Source organism: Excalfactoria chinensis, chromosome 5 (genome assembly GCF_039878825.1).
Source record: "Excalfactoria chinensis isolate bCotChi1 chromosome 5, bCotChi1.hap2, whole genome shotgun sequence".
Classification (NCBI taxonomy): domain Eukaryota; kingdom Metazoa; phylum Chordata; class Aves; order Galliformes; family Phasianidae; genus Excalfactoria; species Excalfactoria chinensis.
The window spans coordinates 34261207-34283817 of record NC_092829.1 but is presented as its reverse complement, the minus strand read 5'-3'; the positions used below and the strand labels follow the sequence as shown (position 1 = coordinate 34283817).

Below are 22611 nucleotides of genomic sequence, written 5' to 3'. Positions count from 1 at the left end.
AGCTTGTCTGTGTAGTGCTGCACTGTTGCATCCTGGGACTTGTAGTTTGCACACACAGGAGCTTGAGGCTTAGGGTGACAGGTGAAATATGCTATAAATCCTAGAAACTGAATCGTTGCTGTTGTGAGCAATCCCTATCAGTACAGCTGGCTGCTACTGCTGTGCAGCAGCACATACATTTATCCATGAGTCGGCTTCTAGTCAAGTGGTATCTTTAGGGAAAAGCAAGTGATGAAATCAGTCCTCCAGCTGCACGTGTGTTTTTATAGGAAGAGTATATAAGTAATTACACGAGTCTCATCTGTGATTGCAAGTACAGTGTTTGATCTTCTGGAAATTTTGCATCTTTCAAGGTGATGTTGTGGATGGAAACGTGGCAGGGGGAGTCTTCCCGTGGTGCAACTGGTGCCTTGTTCCTCCTGAAGTGCTGTCTGGTGCTTACAGTGAATTCTGCCATGGGGAGAGGGCATGTGAGCAGCTCTTTGCCTGCCAAGACCTGACTTCACTGTGTGGCTGCTTCAACTGAAACCATGAGGGCACAGGGAGGCGTGCTACTTCCCTGCCGTGGCGGTTAGTGACATCACTACTGTCACCACGGACACACGGAATCCCTGGTTCCTGTGTTGGCAGATGAGGCCAGAAGCAGCGGCCAGTGCTCATGTCTCACTGTGCTTCAGCTCTGGCCGTTGTGCCTGGATTCACGTAGAACTTACATCAAAGAAAGCAAACCATTTCTGGAAAGGAGATAGAGGAACAGGAGCTTTCAGAAAGGTGGTTTGTTTGTTTTTCTTGTAGTTTTGTATCCACAAGAATGACTTGTTTTCACATTGACTTATGTTGAGTGGAACTTGCTGCAGTTAATGTGGATGTTAACGTGATTTCGAATTGCTAGGCCTGTAGCAAGTTTAGTATTTGCTATAGTCTTGTGTGCCAAGTCTTGGATACTGCAGTTGTCTTAATTTTTAAGTAAACAAGTGCTTCGCTTTAAGTCTTGTTCCCAGTTTATCAGGTCAATTTATTAGTTCTGAAGTTTGTGGGAAATAATAACCAGAAAAGCCTTATCATTAGGTGCCAAGCAATACCAGGTGAGCCTTTTTGATGTTTTTGAAGAGTTTAATAAGAGCTCCAGTCCTGTAAAAGTTTGTGTATGTTTTACTTTTTGACATTCAGACTTATGCACAGCTTAAATCAGTAGTAGTGCAATCAGGACCCCCAAACATCTGCGACTGGAATGTAGCTCCTGTGCATCTGCCATAACTAGCTAATATGTAGGTCTGTGTGGCAGAATTGTTCTGTGAGACTCATGAAGTTCCATGCAGTATAAATTTAGAGTGTATATTTACTTCGTAGTAGTGCGAAAAAAGGAAGTTGACTTTAAAAAACAAAAAAGCTGTTTTCTCCTTCACCTGTACAGATTTAAAATGTGACATATTTCGGTGCTTGAGGCTGGGGATCTATTTTGTCAGCACTGATGGGTTGTATGGGCTGTACTTTGCTGACACCTCTGTTTAAAACAGATAGAAATAAGTGAAATACATAGCTAAAGCCTTGCGTGTGCTGTGACAGTTAATAGTGTTTGCTAATGGCAATGTAGTTTTCTTTAAGGATTCACAGCCCATGGAGAGCAAGCTGCTGGCAGGTCACGCAGTTAGCTAGATAGTCACTATTGGTGTATTGACATAATTAGAATGTTGTTATTGTTGCAGTGCAAGGATGAAAATCCCTTCACCAATTGGAACCACACAACCGGCAGAAGAAGAAACAGATAAATCCCCATGTAGCGGAACGATGATGTATCTTGTCCTTCAAGGACGTTGTACCCTCTGTGCAGAGCCTGTGTCAGTGCCCCTTGTAACACTGCTGTATCAGGGTATTTGAGATAAGGAATGTGGGTAATAGGGATGTACAAAAGGATTTGGTGCATAGCTGTACAGAATAACTCGTCTGTAAGTATCTCTTATCTCATATGAGCAAACATGGTCCTGGTCTGGGAGGAAATTCAGGCCCTGATGAAGTTGATGGGAAGTCTGCTTTTGGATCAGGAGTGCCACGGGTGACTTCTTTCCACCCCCCCCTTCTCCCCTGCAGGTAGTTTTAAAGGGCTGTAGCACTTAACAGGGTTTGAAGAAACTGGCTTCTGTTTCTGATGGTGCTGCTGGCCCTTGGATCTCACACCAGTTACTTTGCATGCCTGTGTCTTTGCTGTTCCTTTAAAAAAAAAAAAAGTGGCCAATACTGAGCTCCTGTAAAGCTTTGTAAGAACGCGGGATGTATTTATTCAGGGCTTTTGCTTAATGTGCTAACACAACAAATTTTACATGAAAGCCAGAAATTAGTCCTTGACACATCCAAGGATTTGTCTCTGTCTCTTCTTTTTTTGCCAGTATGACAAAAACTGCTCCAGTTGAGGTGACTGGTCTAAAATTTGCATCACCTAATGTGCGATGGATTTTAAAAGTAAAAACTGAACAACAAAAGGCACTCACAATAAAACCCCACACCTCTAAGAAACCTGTTTCATAACTTTGTAGAAGGACTAAGATGGCCTGTGCTAATGGTGAAACTTTTGCTAGTTTGGATCAGGGCTTAGCTTGCAGTAATTGCCTCTGATAAACTCTCTATCATGTAAATCTTGTTGTGTGTGCACTAGGAATTTGCTGTGTTAAGGATGCTCTTGTCAGTGACTCTGAGTGGAAAGGATGTGGCAACCTGAGCTTCCTTCTCTACCCTTTCTGATTCTGTTCTGGTCAGGGATACTCTGGGAAGGACTAGAATGGTTTTTGCTGTTTCTGGGCACGCGATAGCTCTCCTTGAGCCAGCTGCAATTCTTTTCCCTCTCCCAAAGGTGAATCCCATCATACCTCTTACTCTGCATTATCAGAAAATCCTGCTGAAATGGCTGGATTTATCACCACGAGACTTATTTCAGAATCAGTCTGTTTCCATTGCCTGCCTGCTTTGATATGTTTCACCAGCTTTGCTTTTCCTTTGAACTTTGGGCTTTAAGTACACGTGGAAATCTCCCCCTTCTCATAATTATTGTGAATTCTTAACACCGGATGGCAATTTCTTCTAGACTTCAAGCTTGCAATGTACTTGCGGTGTTTTCTTCCAGCTTACTGCTTGTGGGAATGATACTTGGCTGCCTGGCTGTTGGTGCAGAGCTCTAATAGGTTGTGCTGTGTTTAACTGAATCACGTGTCTGTTCCTGTGATGATGAGCTGCAAATTTTGCAGCCAGTCAAAATGTGATGCTGTTGGTCTGTTGCATCTAAATGCATGCTCTGGGCTGGTCCCTGACTAGAAAAGCAGTATACCCTCAGCTGAGGTGTTGATTAGTTCAGTACCTGCGCTAATTAATGCAAGCACCGCAAGTTGCTGTTTTGGATTGCTGTTGTCATTGCTACAGAGCTGCCTGAGTGGGAAGATTGATCTTAGATTTGCTCCTCCCTGGTGTAAGATCAGCATGTCTGATTCCTTAGAACTTCGGACCTCCTTTCTGTTTTCTCTTTTCTAACTTAATCTGCCTCCTTTGCCTCTTGGTTTTGTCCCAAACTATTGGTTTTCTGTATGCTGAGTAAATTTTTGATATAATGTGTGATTACAGCATTGTTCCTGTAAGCTGACTTGCTGAAAAGCTTTCGAAAACTTTTGCTAAGGAAGTTGACAGGTATCTGTTAAATCCCTGCTTTGTGTGTGTGAAAAGTATTACATATGAGGCAGGGCTTTATTTTCTCGCAGGTCTGTCAGACTCCTGTGACGTCCTCAGGAATTCTCCCATAATATGGGGAAGGTGGTAAAATATGCACTTTTCCCTACATTTTTGCTGCTTTGCACGTGAAATATGTTTTAAGCTATGAAACCTCCCTTGTGTTGTATTTCATTCCTTTTTCTGTGTTGCTTTTGATGCTTTGGTTGTCTGGACTGATATGGTCTTCTTGAGGTTCAGAGATTGTGTTAAAAGGGGCTTGATGTCACGTTATAAGCTTTCACATATGTTTCTGGTCCTCATATGGCTTCCACACTCCCCCCCACATCGTGTAATGACCAGAGCCTAAATAGAGAGAAGCTGAGCTTCTGAGGGTTTTTGTTTTTTTTCCCCATGGGATTTAACAAGAAAAGTCCTTAGAACAGCAGGAAGAGGACTAGATGAGGATGAGGTAATGAATAGAGCACATAAGAATTTTTGTGTGTGGAGACAAGTGTGTTTAAACATCTTTTCTAGCGCAGCAATAGGACCATTAAAAACTTGGGCATTAAATTTTATAGAAAAGAATTAGTTCAAACAAGTTGCAGAAAGAATGGTCACCGCACTGACAGCACAGTTGTAGGCTCTTGGTGCTGCTGTGGTACATGCAGCATTAGCTCAGTACCCTGTGCTGTTCAGCCTCATCTGGCTGCCTGCCCTCTTGCCATGTGGCTGCTGTCTCCCGTCTTCTAGGACAGCGTTGCAGTGGGCTCTCGTGTCTGTGGAACTGGAAGGTGCCAGGAGAGGGGGTTAGGGTTGTAGAGGTACTGATATGAAGGGATCTGAAAGAGGGATGTCCCTCAGCAGGGCGTTACTGCCTTCTGCCCTGGGTGAAACCCTGCGGGGATGGGTCCTAGCTCCATGGGAGCAAAAGTCACATGAGGGAGAAGACGGCTGATGGACTGCTTCAGACTGCTGATCCTTTTGCTGAGAAGGTGGAATCATGCCATGTGCTGTGAAACGCTTTCACTCTCTATCAGCATTGGGATTTATCTATAAAAATGGATATAACTGCATTATAGCATTCCTACTCCAAGGAAACAATCAGTTAAGAATCTGTGGCAGTCAATGTGATTAAGAGGAAAGCTGTATCTTGGACACTGTTTTTTGTGTAGCAGAAGTCTACTTTCACTCTATGGGAGTCTTGTACTCAGCTTTTCTTGCATTAAACACTAATTTTGTACTTAAGTGATCCCATGTGAGATTGGCAGTGAGTCTGTGCCATGTTTACGTGATCTAATGTGTAAATCTTTTTACTTGTATTGAGTAATCATGGTTTTGAGAAGAAAAGAACTTCTATTAAGTGTATGGTGACTTGAATTCTTCCTTTCAGATTAGTGACTACCATCAGTACTCCCACACTGAGTGTGACTACCCCAGTTACAAATACCATTCTCCAAATGCTACAGTTCCCATTTGTGAGCTTATGAGGGGAAATAAAAACAGAAGGCTTTTAAGGGGGTGAGAATGGAGAACGTCAAAGGGTAAGGGGAGGCAAGATTTGAGACTGATACCTGTGCCTGTATATCTACAGGGAGCAGCAAGAGTGTCAGCTGACTGGAATGTAGGGGAAGGAAGTTGAGAGCACATCAGTGTAATAATTTTGGAGTGCTTCCTGTTGACTTGTTAATACTGCATGGAATTTGGCCCAGGCAATCCACTGTTGTGAATCAGCGCAGTTTATTCACTGGAGTATAGGTGTGCCTGTCGCTAGTTGAGAATCTGCTTCACTTAACAGATAATGGGTCAATCTGGTGAATATTACCATTTCAGATTAGAAATTGAGGCAGTAATAAGTTCATTTATTCCGCTTTGCTATGAGTTTGTTGAAGGCTTTAGCCCAGAAGCAAAGGCCTTCCTTCTTGTGTTTAATTCAGGAAACTGCCCACTTCCTTCAAGTCCTGGCTGTTGCTGCAGTATAAAGAGAAGCAAGCTTAAAAGCGGTTTACTGATCGTGTATGGGTGGTGTACAAATAAGCAGTGCTTGCCCCAGAGGAGGTGAGACTCTCATAAAACAGATCATACAGCATGTGGAAGGTACTTTTGTTTTTGAAGTTTGGGATATATTATTAGGTTATCTTGGATTGAAGGAAAAGTAGTTGTTTGAGTAAGAACTGGAGACCTTATGGTACATAGGGGTGATTATGATTAATAGATGAGAATTTGAAATCCCATGGGAGTGTGGAGTTGCATAGATGAGGTCCGCTGCCCAGAAAGAGACCAGAGTTAAGTTGTGCAGGGCTTGAAAAAGTGCCAAAAGGTGGTGGTGGCTGTTTCTCTTGGGTTTTCATTTATTTACTTGTTGGTCCCCCTTTCTGTCTCCTTTATGCGATAGTAGAATTAGTACAAAAAACATGCAAATTACCATGCAAGTATGGTTATGTTTTTACAGATACTGTTACATATTCTTAATGTGCCCAGAGGGTCAGAGTTAAGGTTAGTGCTTACATTTACTGAACTGAAACATCTCCAGAATGCACTTTGTCTATGATCAGTGCGTGAATGCTTCCCGTATCTCTGGTGCATAATAATATCACTATGTTTCTGTATCATATTTTATGAGTCTGCGACAAAGAACTTCATGTAGTCAGTTGCATGAAGCAGTTCAATGCGCAGCAAAAATAACCAGTTTCATCAGTATTGAAATGTTAACACTTGTTAAAACTATTCTGTATGCAGCTGATGTGAACAGAATTCTCCAGCTGTCCCATGTGAGTGCTGCTCGGGGTCAGGTATCTTGCTCTGTGAATCCGGACAACCCCGTTTTCCAAGTGGAGAATCAGCAGCATCGTCAATGCTCAGATTTCAGCATTTATCCCAGCTGCTGGGTGCAGCACTGCTTCCACTGACTCTTCTGGTACTGCTCAGAGAAATCATATTCCAATGCAAACTTGAGAGATCTGGCTTCCTTATTGCTATATACCTGAGTGCCTGGTGTAAAACAGCCCACTGGAAGGTGCGAGTCTGGTGTTTCAAACTTCATGGGATTGATTCAGTGACCATCCGTAGCATTAGGTCCTGGTGTGGTGTTGAGTAATGATCATTCAAATGTGTGTCTCTTATTCTGAAGCATTGAAATTTCATATAAACCGTATTGCTTGTGGTATGTGTCAGCGTCTTATGGTATTTCTAGAGCATAGGAACTCTGATGTGTGCTCTTCTAATGCTTTGTTAGTAGTTTGTATTTTGAGGCACTGGTTCTGCGTAAGCCTTGGGTTGACGTTCAGCCGTAAACTGTTCTAGTAGTCTCTTACTGAAGTGTTTTTATGTTGTGACATCTCAACTCTGTAACTGTGGAGACAGTTTCAAGGCCAAATACAAGGCAACTTGAGTAACTGCTGCATCTCATTCATTACTGTACAGTGTGAATTCTGTGAAGTAAATTCTTTGTTTTTGCTGATCTCTTGAGTTGTAGATTGAAACTTCTCAGAGTATCTTCTTACGTTAACAGTTTAGTGACTGGCACGCTGCTTCAGTTAATTTATGTGCAGTTAATCCCATTGACATCAGCACCGCTTAATGAAATAATGTTTCTAAAATAATCTTCAGTGATATTGCCTTGACATTAAAGGCCTGAGATCTGAAGGGTTTGTGTTAGCTGGTACTGCATTTTTACGGAGAGAAAGCTTTGAATTCTTATTCTCAGTGTTGCCCAAGAAAGCAGCCCGCTTTGTGTGCGTGCCTCAGAGAAACGTGAAGTAGAATATGAGAACAGTGTAATGGTGGGAAGGTCAGTTTGCATCATGGCTAGGACCAATTGCTTGGAATAGCAGCACATGGACGTAAATCTGGCGGCATCTGTACAGTTGTGCACTTCTACCTATGTCTCCAAACAGCCTAATGTGGGAAGACAAGATGCCTTAAAATCACCACCTGTATTTTGGAGTGGATCAGAATCAGCTGGATATTCCTAAATCTCAGTTGAAGTAGTATCACCTGACCTTGAACTTAGGAGGAGAGCTAGAGGATAAGTGTTTGTTTTTATTATTCAGGGCATTTGGGAGTTTGCTCGATGCTACTGGGAACTCTTACACCTTTCTCAGTGCTCAGTGAGGGATGGGGTAATTCAGAAGAAAAGTTACTCATCCCAGTTCTGCATCTGGAAGACAGATCATGCACCTGTGACAGGCATTACTGGTGGGTTGGAGAAGAAAGATTTTGTCTCGTGAATTATCTGCAAAAGTACCAAAATGTGAATAAATTCAGTACAAACACGTTCTATGATTAAATCCCCCTTCAGTTCTCTTGGGGAATGCCAGAAATTCGACTTGAAATGTTCAGCCTATGACAATGCAAAGTACAAGAACATCTAGTAAATCTGAGGTTCCCAACTACAAATAAGAGAGGCAATTTCTTTGAGTTGTTGGTTTGTAGTGCTGCTTGTTGCCTGTGTAGTTGGCGCAAATGATCTTTGGGATGACAAGGGCATTATTTTGATGGTTCCTCCTTCACAGCAGGACCAGCTCCGGTGCCATTACTGGCTGAGGTAACAACCCTCGCTCTCAGAAGAAAACAAACAAAAAGCAAAACCAAATGGAAACAAACAAAAAACCCCCACCAACTTGTGGTCCATTAGCAGAAGGTTATTTAAATAAAATGGTACTACCCACCACGTAAAACAAAAGCACAACGTAGAGCAGCTTTTATTTTATCGCTTTGTATGACCTAAAGAAATCTTTCACGTAAACTGGATCATGATCAGCTTTCTCCCTGGCGTAGCTGAGCAGTAATGTTATTGAGGCATTGTTTGTGTCTTTGTGAAACTGATTGCAAAGCTTCTGTTTTTTCTGATGTGCTTTTTTCTTATGTGATACTTGCTTGTTCCGGATAAAGATGATAAGCTTATTGGGCACATCCATCTTCATCTTGCTGCCTGCAGCAATACTCAGAGGTGGCATATATGGGACACTTGCTTTGTTTTCCAGACCCTTAGTAATTTGGGCTCTAGAAAATGGAAGTTCTGTGGCAAGATTTGCAGACTGAGACCTGCTTGTTTATCCTGCACGGCTCTCAGCTTGGCTATCTTCTAAAGCTCATCTGTCGGAAGAGGAGGAGGCTGACAGTGATGAGAAGGCAGACGTTCCCCAAATTGTTTAGGCAGTGCTTTCTAGCAGAATTTGCAGTACTTTCTAACAGAATTCTATTCAGTATTAGTTCCGGGCCTCAGCTTGGGGTGATGCATTTCCTTTAGCTGGATTTCCGTATTAAGAAAGAGAGCATCCAGTCCTGTTCCAGGGTCAGGCAGGACTGATGACTTCGGCAACTTTCGTTTTCTTGGAGAGGAGTCAGGCATTCATCTACATGTTCCCTTGGAATCCATTGGTTCAGGAGATCTTCAGTCAGCTGGGAAGAGGCCAAATCGCTGCCAGCCTTAAATGGGTCCTGGCAATTTTTCCAGCAAGCGTCTATGGTTTGTTTAGTGCTGTGTTCTGGCTTTCTGGGCCTTCCTTCGTTAAGGGACTAACTGCCTGAATCTCCTTGGGCTGACATCCTGGTTGGTGAGGGATTTCTAGGAGATTTATCAGTAAAATGGACTGTGTAATAAAAAATAATAATATATATATATATATTCAAGGATGTGGCTTTTTTATGTCTTTTACTGATGCATTATATCACGCACTAGGCATAAAACAGTTTGGTTTCTGCTTCAGAGGTTGCAATTTCTGTTTTTAATGTTACGTGCTTGAATTATAGCCTGGTTTATTTACCAAAAGAACCAACCTCCAAAGCTACCCAAGACATGCTGGTAAGGCTGCTCAATGTGATTATATGTAAGAACTAACACGCTGCAGAGGACCAAATGTCCATCTCATCCAGCATCTTGCCTTTATCAGCGGCCAGCAGCAGCAGCTGACTGAACAGCATAGGAAACGGGGGAAGGCTGTCAGCTGCTGAAATATTAACGGAGTAAATTTGTGACAGACACTTGTTCAGCCACTGCCTGAGATGGAAACTGTGCTTGGGCTGCTACAGTGAGAACAGCAACTTCAAACTAATTATAGGTGAACTTGATGGCTTTTTGAACTCATTTCTATTTGTTGCTCCCAGTACTCCACAGCAGCAAGCTCCAGGCAGTTTTACCACGTTTCCTGTGTGTGGCATTGGTTGATGTGAGCGAACCAGCCCCGCTCGCCATCGTGCTCTCCAGTTGTCTTTCTTCTCCATGCTATTGTAACTCCTTTTTGAGGGGGAGTGTCCAGAGCAACAGATAGCAGGCATCGCAGTGAATTGTTCCCCTTTTTGTTCTTAGCTGTTTTTCTCATAACTGCTGAGATTTTTATTTTTTTTCCATGACTTTCTGCTGCTGGGAGTTGAACTTTTGCTTGCAATAATCTCAAGATCTTTCTCCTGAGTAGTAGTGTGTAGTTTAGGCTCCTTGCGTATTTATAGCTAAGGTTATTTTTTCCCTCTGTTACTCTGTACTTGTCAATGCAAGATAATAAAATGACAAAATAAATTGTTTGGTATCATCAGATCCACTGTAACTCTGAAGTTCTTCTTTCATTCTCACTTTGTGCAGTAATGGGTATTGTCATAATGCCCTCACCCTCTGCTTTTGCCAGATTAGTCACAAATATGCTTGCAGGCTTAGTGCGATCCTTGCTATGGTACCTTCCCTACTGTATGACTGTTCAGTGTTCCATTTTCGGTCTTCTAGTATATTCTTTAGGAGGAGAAGGTACCCTCATGGATTTTGCTTTAAGGTGATGTGGAATGTACAGATTGGTTCACCTTTCTCTTTTAGATGCATCATGCGGTGTATGAACTTTCCACTGGTCCAGATCTATGTATTGCAGTGCCCCTTTTCCTTTGCTTTGATGTTGGATATCCAGGAGCTTTGTATCATTAAGTCTGTAGCCTGCTATATTCTCCAACCAACACCTAGGAGACAGCATTCATTAGAGATGAGATTTCTTTGCATCATAGTTTTAATGGCCATTGCTTTGTAAGCTTAGTATTATGACTTGCATCACTTCCTGTAGGTAGCATCATCCCTGCATCTCTTTTTCAGTCCTTTCCTCTTCTGACACTTCATTATCTTATATTTTTAACTCAGTCTGTCACGTTTCTGTTATGACCAGCTGTAAGTTTAGTTTTTGAATAAGCATCAAGAATCCACTGCCTGTCTCTCCTATTGTTATCTCAGTAGGGTTTTTGTAACTTTATCTGAAACTCTGATTATTTTTTTTAAAGCCAAAACTTCTCTCTTGCTCAACACTGATCTCAAATAGGGAATAATATCATTGGATTTAAAGCAGTTTGGCTGTCAGGTGAAATCTCATAGGTTCAATCCTTGTTTAACTAAAACCCCCCAGTTTAATTTCTGGGAGTGTTTTTGTGTTAAGGAGTCAAATGTTTGTGAAGTGCGTGAGCAGACATTTTTAGAGAAGAAATATTGCTGGAAAGTAATGCTTCTTTGATTACTGTGTTTCTAAATGTGAATGTACTTTCCTCCTGCTGCTGTAGGAATTGGCTGGGGATGAAGTAGTTAGGTTGACAGTGTAGGATGTGTGTCCTTTCTTACCGCGTCTGGAGAGCAGGAAGAAGGGCTGCGACAGACACTTCTGTCCAGAAGACTGTTAGCCTGGAGGGCAAGATGACTGATGCTTCGTGTATGAACATGCAGATGCGACATCCACACTGTAACACTTTCTCCGCTGCAGGAAAATTGCATCCTTCAGCCTAGCTTACAGTCCCACAGCACTGTACACGTTTGTAGACATCCAAGTGGTTTATTAGATTATTGCTGGGGGAGTCAACCCTCTCTCAACTCCTTTCAGTTTGTGCATTTAGTAATTTGAATTGCAATTTTAGGTTGTTATAGTCAGAAGCTCGTAGCAGTTTGTGCTGTTGTGTGGATGCATACTTGCAATGCTTGGCAACTTGGGGGAAGATTTATTTATTTTTTTGGTAGGTTAGTATTAATCTGCTGTGGAATCTGAACAGTCTGTAGAGTGCTGTGTGACTGCAGTGGGAAGCTAATAGCTGCAGAAAGTTCAGTTCGTAAAATTGGTTGGTATCTTGCCTGCTTGTGCAAGAACTTGTATGCAAGTTCTGAAATAGCAGAACTTGTGATTTTAGGTGTTTGTGAATGGGAAACCTAAGTGATGTTTTCCTGTTGTTTTTGTAGCGCATGCAATCTAAGCAGCTGAAGCTTGCTTGAGTTTCTGCCTCAGCGAACTATTATTTGTTGTACTAGTGAACTTTATTTAGACGCTGCTAGAAACATACGGCACCGGGAATTAATCCTTCTGTTATTGTAAACCAGGTATTATTATTAATAGAGTGTTTCTATTTGGAAGATGAAATGCTGTAAGCATCTCCACAGAGGTTGTTTTAATGAACTGGGTACTGAAACTAGCAACACGTGCTACTGCTGAGACAGAGTCTGTTCACTGAAAAAAAAACATCCTAGTCTCTTTAAGGGGAAGGGAAAAAGAAGTACTTCTTGCCTTCTTCCAGGGCTGGAGCCTGAAGTGTGTATGAAAGGATGACATACAAGCCACTTCCCCCACAGAACCAGTGCCAGATATTCTGTGCTGCTTAATGCAACTAGAGGAAATAGAAAGGGCTGAAATAATTGGAATTCTTAATGTTTCTCCTGTAGATGATACAAAAATATGCCATTTAGCACAGGTTAAAATGGCAATAGGGACTATTACTCTCCAGGAGCGACTTCCAAGACGTTAATTGCTTCTTGTTTTAGAGTTCTTAAAAATGCTGTGTTTGTTGTGGGAACTTACACACCTCCTGCCTGCTACAAGGATGCATATTTTTCATGCAACATAAGGGGCAGAAAAAAGGGCATGGAAAGTGATGTCTTCGTGCTCTCCTTCCTTCTAGGACAGGTGTTTCTTGGAAGAAGAGGGATGAAGCAGACCTTATAGTACAGTCCAGGTATATTGTGCAAGACTGAGGGAGGAAAGAGCTGCCTGGACTTTGAGGTCAGATGACAAACTTCCAAGGAGAAAGAAAGAATAGGCTTTCCCAAGGTGTGTAGATAACTTGTTTTTGCTTCTCCATCTTTTTTTGTGTTACGCTCTGTTTACTTATGAGCTCTTTAGGAGGACTAATATAAATGTTCTGTGCGTTAAATATGTCAAGGTTTCTGTTGCGCTGAGTGAGTAAATCACTGTTCAAATAATTTTATATATAAAAAAGTTGTGTGTACTCTGGACTGCCTGGGAAACCTTTGGGTTTTTGTTACTTCTTTTTGGACTGTTGTGGGTTGTTCCCTGGAAGAGACAAGTTGGTGTGTGATTGTATGTTTATTTTCTGGTCTGCTTTGTTTTGCTTGTTTGGTTTTTTGGGGGAAGAAAAAGTGCAGTGAGAAACCATTTTTGTTTAAATCTCCAGTACTCAGATGAAACGTATATTTCTGCATTTACCTCCAAATCTCAGTGTTCTTCAATTGTGCTGAAGGTTTTTCCATTGATGCCAGTGTCTGCCTAACCTCCAGGATGTTACCTGTTGAAGCTGAATCATAAGGCTTGATCTGTGCCTTGGCTTATGCTGCTGTGTTTCCTCAGTAGCCTTGTGTGAGTCTTGTGAGACTGCTGAATCCGGTGCTTTACCCAAAATGTCATTCGGGGTAGAGATATTAGGAAAATGCTTTTCTAATCTCAGTCTTTCCTGGATGAGAAAAGTTCGCATAGTGTAGAGACAAAACTCTCCCCACCCAAACCTGGGCTTTGCCGAGCTAAAGATAGATAAGGAATCCTAGGAGAAGAAAAATGATGAATTAGGGGAAGTAAAAGGCTTAAAGTAGTTGTCAGAATGGGATTAACCTGACAGAGAAATTGAGTTCTCTGTAAGAGAACACTTGAGGTACTCGGGCCACCACTTAATTGCACTTTTCATTTAATCGCTTTGTAGGAAAATAAACAGGAGGGTGAGGAATTGGTGTTGGAGGAGAGAGAAGTCTGTGGATATTAAAGCGGCCCTGAGCCTGTGTTGGGCATCTGTAGAGAATGGGGAAATGTGAGCGCTGGGAGGCGGGCAGGAATGGAGCTGGCAGAGGGGATTTCTCCCCGCAGAGGAGTGCTGCAGGAGCAGCAAGGCAGCCCATCAGGTGGTCCTGGTGCGCTCAGGGATCAAACAGCAGCAGCCATCGGTGGCTCACGAGCTGCGGGAAGCAGCTGTGGTAAAGAGCAAGAGTGAGGGCCAAGCCTCGCACAGTAAACAGCTAATTCCCTCTTTTTATTTATTTATTTCCACTGTGGGCACTATAGTTCAAGGAACTGGAACAGAAGCACTGATGCTGGAATAGCCTGGGAGGATAGCAGGGCAAAGGGGCAGCCTGGGGCCTGCAGGTAGCAGTGCAGGCCCAGTGGCTGTAGGCCCAGTGACAGCTGTGTTGGAGGCCACAGGAAGGCAGTGCTTGTTTTCTCCCTGTGTGCCGAGTCCAAGCAGCAGCTCCAAGAATGCAGTAACTGCCCTTCTCACTCACGCTATTATTTTGGGATGGAAGGGGAGAGAAAGGAGCTTTCCATATTGCCTTCAGCTCAGAGCCAGAAACAAGCTTGTTTGGCCTGGTTCTGTTTACTGTTGTTTTATTTAGGCTTATAAGACGTGCTGCTCTTTGTTTTCTGAAAGGTGATGTCTTTAAGTGCTCGGTAATAATTTCTCAGTGCGCAAAACCAGAAACTTATGAAAAGCTTAATACTGTTTATTTTCTTCCTCTAATATGTACACAGAGCGTATCTCATTTGTTGTGGGAGGGTCTTTAGCTAGTTTTTTTCACAGCGAGTCTCTGTGCTCAAGACATCAGGAATATCAGCATGATAACATGTTATAATGAAAGAACGGCTGCTGAAATAAAACGAGCCTGAATTAAAAAGCACATCAAAATGAGATGCAGAATGAGAATGGGTTTTAGTAAATATTAGTTGGCTGTGCTTAGAACAGGTGTTTTATTTATTCAAAAATAGGGGAAATAGAACTTTCTGATAACAGCAGGGGGTCCTTGCTGCCTTTCACAGAGCTTGGAGCGCCCAACAGAAGTCTGAGGCTTTTAGTGGAGAACTGTGTGAAAGTGAATTTGTGATACCCCTTCTAGGGGAAAAAAAAAATCTAGAAGGTGAGAAGCATTACCTTTTCTCATCTTGATCTGTCTTCAGACTTTGAGAACAGGGAACAAACAGTTCCCTGTTAACAGTCCCCTCAAACAGATATTTTTGTCATGCGAACATCTGTTCGCTAACAAATCATTTTCATATTGTCTTGTGATAATTATTCAGATGCCTGTGACATTCTAGATCCAGAGTGATCTGTGGCTTAAGGTAAGAGTTCGTGTGTAGCTTCTTAGTTTGAGCTGTTAAGGCACAAGTTCTACAAAAGAGAAAGAGAGCTTCTGTATTCTTTTAAGTACTTTGCAATGTCATTAAATATAGATCATGCAAATGTACATTAGGAGCAAAATTTCAAATTTATTCTATATGTATGTGAAATTGTTTCAGTATATGCATTAAAAATAAGCTAACAGTTAAGCTGAAGAGGTCAACTTCTCTTAAGAACTGTGGCAGACAGGATGTCTGGACATATACTCGCTCCAGCATATTGATTTGAAAGTTGACCCATGGCAAAAACTTTACAGGTTGCATGCAAATGTATCTAAAATGATTTGTTTTCTCAATGACCCTCTTACCCAGTCTGTTAGCAGAAAGTAAACAACGACAGAACTGTTGTCTTTAGTGCTCTAGTGATGATAGCGATGATGGCTCAGTGACATAGCAAGATTCAGATACCTCTTTTCTGAGTCATCCTGTAGATCATCTGGGCTCAAAGTGAAAAGAACAGGTTTATGTCACTGGATGATCAAAAATGAACTTGCCAGCCATACTTGTGACAAGGTGGTGAAAGTGAAAGATGACTTCTGATTGCAGCAGTTTAAAACAAAAGCAAAAGCAACAGGGTGTGGCTTCTTGGTGTACACAGGATTGGAGTTGCGACTGCTGAAGGAAGGAGGTGGGCTCATTTCTGCCTCTCACTCAGTGCTTCAGCTTGTGCTGGTGCTCCCCAGACCTGTCGGTGACTTGTTCTGCTTCCTGCAGTGTGACGCCCTCCCTGCCCCGAATTTTGCCACTGGAACAGTGTGAGGGAGGGAGAGCCGGGCAGATAGATCAGTTGCGTGGGGGAGTGTGCCAGCTGCAGGGTAAGCGAAATGAAAGTGGAGAAACTGAAGGACGGCCCATAAACTCTAAGTAGGGCTGGGATTTACTTAGACTAACAGTACATCAAGAGGTTTAATCTTTCTTCATGCATGCTTGAAGAATCAGTCTGTTAGCAGGCTTCAGGGGCACACTGAGAGGAGCTTTACTGAAAGTACAGTATCTGATTTTTGAAACCGTTCCATAAATATAGAAGTATAAGAGATTATCTGTTGCTGTGAGGTACCCTGCCATATAATCACTAATCACAATGCATCTGAATTTTGACTGTTTGCTTCTTATAACTTATGTACCTAGCTACTGTCTGATATTTGTGGTAGGGTAACATCAGTGGAAGCTTGTGTAGCTAATCTCCATCCATCTGCCGCTGAGTGTCTCCCTGTTGCTCCTTGTGATTCTCACCCTGTGATGCTTTAAACTCCAAATCCTTGTGATAGCAGAGCTCATCTCTTTCTTACCCTGTAAATGTGTGCTAAACTTCTTTGTTGAGCACGTTTTCCCATTCCAATTCGCTGTTCCTTAATTTTAAAATGCCACGTATAATTGCCTGTTTCCTGTCGCATGCAAGTTGCCGTTTATCAAAATATGCTTAATACCGATCTATTCCTATAACTGATATCCCCTGTAAGTAGTTTTCACTATACTTTGTAACCATGGAAATGGTGTACAGGAGATATTTATAAGGTAGAAGAAAAACAGGGTGTCTAATGGGACCCCTGCTGTTCTGAAATCTCTTTGACGGCAACAAAAAAAGTCCAGGCTCCTGGGATTCCGTATAAATGTAATAAGTCTTCTGAAAAGCGGAGTGATTTTTTCTATAAAATATGTATTCACTTTAAATAAATTAATTCACATGTTCCTGTTGAATGGTCCTTTAAAAATTCATGTTCTTTTATCTCTGTTCTCTAAGTTTTGTAATCTCGAAACTTTGCTCTTCATCAGAATGCCAGCTCTAAGAAAACTTTAATTGATTTGCAGTCACTGTGCTGACACTGAAACTGAAAGTTAGCTGGTACTGCTGGTTAATGCTTGTTTTATGTTTTAGCACTTTCGCCGCTGCTTCCCTAAAAGCTGTGCTGCTGAGCAGAGTTTTTTCCTCCCCTGAACTGCTGTGGGAACATGTAGTGTGAGGGGGAAGAGGGTAGAGGGAGGATTATTTCTTCTTCTTGTCTTTTTTCCCCCCCCCCAACTCCCCCCCCCCCCCCCTCCAATTTTATTCCTCATCATTATTATTCTGCTCTAACTTTTTTCACTTGTTTGGCATTTCCCCCTGGTGGCAGATGGAGCTAACAGCACTGTGTGCCGTGGAAATGGCAGACCGGAGTCCTTGAACAGCCCTTTTTTGTGGTTGAGCTGCGAGCTGTTTTTCTGGTGGTTGTTGTTATTGCTTGATTCTGCTTTTTCCCCTGATGACCCCCAGGAGGCCAACAGGACTCAAGGAGCAGCTCCCCCAGGCAGGGGCTACACGCACCCCCAGCTGCCCCCTGAGAAGCGCTCAGCGCTGCCAGCGGTAGCTGAGATGCTGCCAGTTTTGTTTCCTGCCCGCAGCCCTGCAAGCGCTCCCTGGATCAGCTCCCGTTGTACTCTGGACCTCTCCCAAAACTCTTCTGCCTCACTAATATGTAATTCCTGCAAGCCAGTTCTCTCCAAGATAAAGTGGGTTGCTAGAAAAGGAAAAAGGCTGGCACTCAGTGTGAAATTTTTCCGTCATGTTTCAGTGAATAAAATGGGAAGTTGGAGATCCCTCCATTCTTAATGGAATTGGAGAGAAAAACACTACAATAAGAACTGGAGCAGTTTTCTTAATTTTTCTCCTTGCTGTATCTTCAGTTATTAAAGCAATTACTTGGATTTCCTTTCTGTTTAACCGGTATCAAACTCTGTTCTTCCAAGAGAATAGTTTTCTCTCCTCTTCACAATACCTTTGCCTATTCATATCCTTTTCCCAAGCAGGCTTCAGACACAGGACTATTAAAGGAAGACAGAAACCTCTCCACCAGGGGAATGATAATTTTATAACACACCTTGAGAAAATCAGATGATAGCGAACTGATTTTTCTAGACATGTTATCTACAAAACCAGTCAAACAAGATGACTCCAAATAAGGTCCCTCTGGAATTGTTCTTAAACGTTGAAACAAAACTGTGGGCTGTACAGCCAGGAAGGTAGATCCTTCTAATTTGGGTTTACCTTCCATACATCTGAAGGAGGAAAAAGATGGATACTCAGCAAAGGTTTGAAAATTAAAAAATAAAATAAATAAATCAAGTTCTGAGACTACAGAAAATGTTATTTTAAGGGTGAAGACAGTTTAATTGATAAGCTGTATTTAAAATGAGCAAAAATGCCTGATTCCAACTTGATGGGATTTTGTAGAGTGAAGCAAAAATACCTAGAATCTGACCCCAAAGTCGTCTTTAAGATTTGCATCTTCATTTTTGGGAAAGTAAAGTAAAATTCCATAACTACTGGCTTAATCAATGAGAACGTTGGTTTTTCACTGCTGATAACCAGAAATTTAGTCTTAATTAGAAGTGTGGCCTCCTTTTGATGTGTATGTAGATAAACGATGCCTCTTGAGCAGCAAAGAAGTTTACCAACATAGAAGTTGGGGTAATGCAACTTTATGTGAGCAGGAATTCAGCCGTGCTGCACTGAAGGTGGTTTTGTGTTCAGCTGGAAGCAGTGATTCACTGAGCAGAGGGAGGCTTCATGTTCTTGGTAGTATTGCCGTGGGCACAAAAACAAGAACTGTACTCGTGATAACTTCTTGAATGTTAGGAAGTATTATATGGGAAATACATGGGGCCCTTGGTAGCTGTTCAGGAAGAACTTTTACCATGCTTACCTGTTGTCATAGGTCAGGAGGACTTTCTGTAATTCTCTAGTTTAGTTTTATGTAGTTTGTTTTTTTTTTTTCCTCTTAAAATCAAAATCACGGAAGCCTTATTTATTGTATGGAAGGATGTACTAATGCAGGAGATTCAGTGCTTTTGGATTTGTTTTGTTTTTTAGATGGTAACATTTTACCTGTAAAGGGGGAATGTAGATGTGAGCAAAAAGTGGGAGGCTGAGTGTTTTATTTTAAAGGTAGGTTAAATGGTTGATCCTTGATGAATGAATCTATGCTTTGTTCTCTTTCAAGTGGCTTTAGAAGATGCATCTCTGATTTGAGAAATACACCAAGTGTTTGAAGAAGAGGGTGTTGTGTATTTGTGTGAGGGTTAAATGTTGCAAAGCCACGTAGTTTATGGATCTGCTCCACTCAGTGGTTTTCCAAACTGTTTTAGAGAAAGCAAGTCAATCTATCCCCCAACAAAATAGGCTTTTGGTGTCTTAAACTCCAAGTTGTGCCTGTTCCATGGTATGGACAGAGAGCTTGGATTTAGGGCCGTGCCGCCTGCCTGCCTGGTCCATGCTGCTGGGGCAGGAGGTTTGGTTTTTGTCATGGAAGTGGCAGCACCTATGTAACTACTGGGATATTTGAAATGTGAACACTCAATTATTAAGTCATTTAAAAGAGCTTGTGTACCCCATCTGTGCTGCACTTGGTCTGTCTTTTCCTTGAGGCTGTTGAGATCCTGTCCTTTTAAGGAACATGAAGTTTTTCTGTTTTTAACTTGAAAATCACTGTGAAGTATCATTTATGACTTGTTACTCTAGAATATACTGATAGCATTCTCTGTATATGGGAATCCTTTCTACTAAAGTAAAAAAATATACAGTTGCTTGGAAGAGTTTGCATCTAAAGACAGAGGAGGGTCAGAGAAGATGAAACATTCTCTATGCAGTGTGTTTTTTGGGAAGGGTGGGAAGATTTAAGCTTAATATTATGAAGCAATGCTCTGAATCGTGAGAAGATGTCACAATTTCCTTTGTACAGCAGCCAGTCCTTTTACATCAGAGTCCGTCCTGTGCTCTGAACAAGTCAGAGGTCCTGTTGGCAAAGAAAAAAGAAATGATGGGATTAAATATCAGTGTGGTATGTAACTTTGATCAGGAACTTTATGTATCCATGGTATAACAGTACCCTGTGCTGGTTTTCAGAGTTAGGAAAGATTCTAACTGGAAAGGGCTAGAAGTATTTGTTCATGTCTTATTTCTTTTTCCCAAATGAGTCTCTGGTTACAGTAGCATAAGCATTATTGTATAACTTAAAGACCAGTGTCTGACTGATGTGACCAAACATTTTAATGTACAGATACTTAGCATTTAACTATTCTTAGATCTACAGGTGCTGTTTACAAAAGCATTTAACCATCATGTGTAGCTCTTTTGAAATCCTCAGGGGCTACCAAGCCTTGAACGCAGGAGTTTTGTGTTTTAACTTCTCTCTTTATTCACAGGTTTCAAACAGATTAAAGCTGATCTGCAGAATATGTTTGTTTTGGTAACAGTAGTGTATTTTCCCTTACATATGTTGTCTAGAAATGTTGAAAAGGTTAAAAGCCTTTATTTTAATCTTTTGATTACTTCAAGCGTGTGTATATATGCGTATCAAAATTTGTTTGGCTACAAGTGAAGCGTTTTCTGGAAATCATACCAGAGCCATCGTGTAGGAAAAGGAGCTGCAAAAATTATGCATCTTTTTGTATTAGATTACAAACTCAGAATAATTCAGGTTGGAAGGGACCTCGGAGGTTACTTGGTTGTACCCTGTAGCTCAGAGCAGGGCCAGGCTCATAGTTACCTCGGATTGCTGAGGGTCACATGCAATCAAGTCTCAAAAATCTCGTTTACTGACTTAAAAATGTGACTTGCTACTTTTTATTAAGATATTTGGACCAGTTGGGTGCAGTTTAATTAAAGTAACAGCTAGAAAACCATCTTCTTTATTAATACGAGTGATTGCGAGCTGTTTAATTTTAATTCTCTAGTGTGTTTTGTAGTGAGAGTTAAGAGACGGTGCCAACTTGTGTATGTCTTCTTGCTGTGAATGAGAAATAATCTAATTTGCTCAATAGAAGCAGATTCTATCTGGTACCTTTTCCATTAATGCTCTTCTGGGTTGGCTTCCAGTTGCTGCAGATAGTCTTGTTGAGAACCGAGGCTATATGGATTTAGTTGGTCACAAACTGTTTTTTGGCAAGTTTTTGATTTTGGGTTTTGAATTTTCATGCTCCACTGACTCATTAGGGCTTTGTGAGACACAGTTGAATTCTACTTTTGAAATAAGCCATTGGACTGACAGGTCCTTTATTTCAAAGCAGTGACTGCTATTAGGAACGTGCAAGCTGTGCTTGACACCTTTGGTATTGCTACTTGGGTTCTCTGTTGCCAAGTGCAAGTCTGTTAGCTATGGAAGCTCTATCCCCTGAGGGCTGGAATCTCTTTGTGGAATAGCCCTCAGCTGTATTGAGTTAGAGCCTTCCTGAGCCGTGTGGCAGACTTAAGGATACATGAATGTATTTATTAAGAGGAAATTAAAGGTTATGCTCAGCGCTTACTATTGCTAGAGACAGTTGTGCCTTCAAGGTAGATAATGATGCCCTGTAGAGAACATTTGTCTTGACCATATTTTCATCTCTACTTGCTGTCACTTTTGAATAGACAAAAGTGGCATTATCGCTACATCTGCTGCCTTAAAAATTACTAAACTTTGTTATCTGGAGATTGTTTGTATCAGACAGGCAAATGTGAGAAATTAGGGGTTTTCTAATTAATTTACCCTTTTCTTGTTCTTCCTTTTCAAGAAAAAGAAGTTTAACTGGCATGGATGGTAGAGTTGTTTCAATGCAGGACTTATAGGGGTTCAACTACCGTGCAGAGATATTTATGCTATTGAGGACCTAGGATCAAAACCAAAGAAGGTGGCATCCCACCTCACTTTTGAGAAGTCTCCATGTCTCTACATGGGAGGTGATAGAGATTGAACCACTTAACAGGTTATTGTAAGGGCTAGTGCATAGGATGCTATAAAAATATGAAGAGCAATGGAAAGTCTGTTCAAGATGCTTAGGATTAGCAGGCAGGAATATTTGCTCTTCGTTTCTCTGTTTAGGAAAACTCACTGGTATCAGCATAAGCTTTTATACAGCTCCCATTAGTGTACTACTTATGAGGAAACCCATTTTTAATTTGCTGTAGAGCTTAGATGTTAAATGAGAAACCCATGCAAACTGAGACTGAATTTGTTCAACAGATACTTTATTCTTTAAGTTGATCCTCTCTTCTAAATGAAGCAGAGGTGCCAGGAAAAACCCAGTACTTGCATGAGGGCGGAATTAGAAGGTTTTGTATTTTCAGAGCATGGGCTGTGGCTGTTGCTTTTTACGTGGCTGGGGTTTCAGCCCAGCACTGCGGTGATGTGTGCGGATGGAGACCTTGCTATAAAGATCTTGCTGACTGTGGGGTCAGAGCTTAAAATAGACAGATATTCTAGTATTTTACTAAAAAATGGGAGTATTTTGGAGGGCTTTTTTAGCATCAGGCAAAGAAATTGAGCAAATGAGGTATCGTTTATATTTTAGCTATCTTTTTAGGAGTCTGACTCAAGTTTTTATGATTCATATGAGGATGATTTAAGTAGTACCCAACCTCTCTGTGCTGCTAAATGCTCTTCCCATCCACAGGCAGCATATCGGGTAGTGCGTCTTCTCGGCCTCTGCAGTTCATGACCCAGCGTGTTAGCTTAAACTGTCATTGATTTTGGTTTAAGCTCATGCTCTGGGCTTTGAGCTCTGGTGGCTGGGC

The 22611-nt window shown here is 41.6% G+C and overlaps 1 protein-coding gene across 9 annotated transcripts in view; it reads left to right on the top strand.

Annotated features, from left to right (window-relative positions):
* The window catches only part of PHF21A (PHD finger protein 21A), a 120871-nt gene that overhangs the window by 6857 nt on the left and 91403 nt on the right, over positions 1 to 22611 (top strand). The window contains exon 2 of one of the 9 annotated variants that reach the window (XM_072337776.1): positions 12592 to 12740. The exons of 7 other annotated variants lie outside the window; for them this stretch is intronic. The gene's annotated coding sequence lies outside the window, so the exon portion shown is untranslated. Of the gene's footprint in view, positions 1 to 12591; positions 12741 to 22611 lie in introns of those variants that run through there. One more of the 9 variants, XM_072337771.1, reaches the window with a different exon arrangement.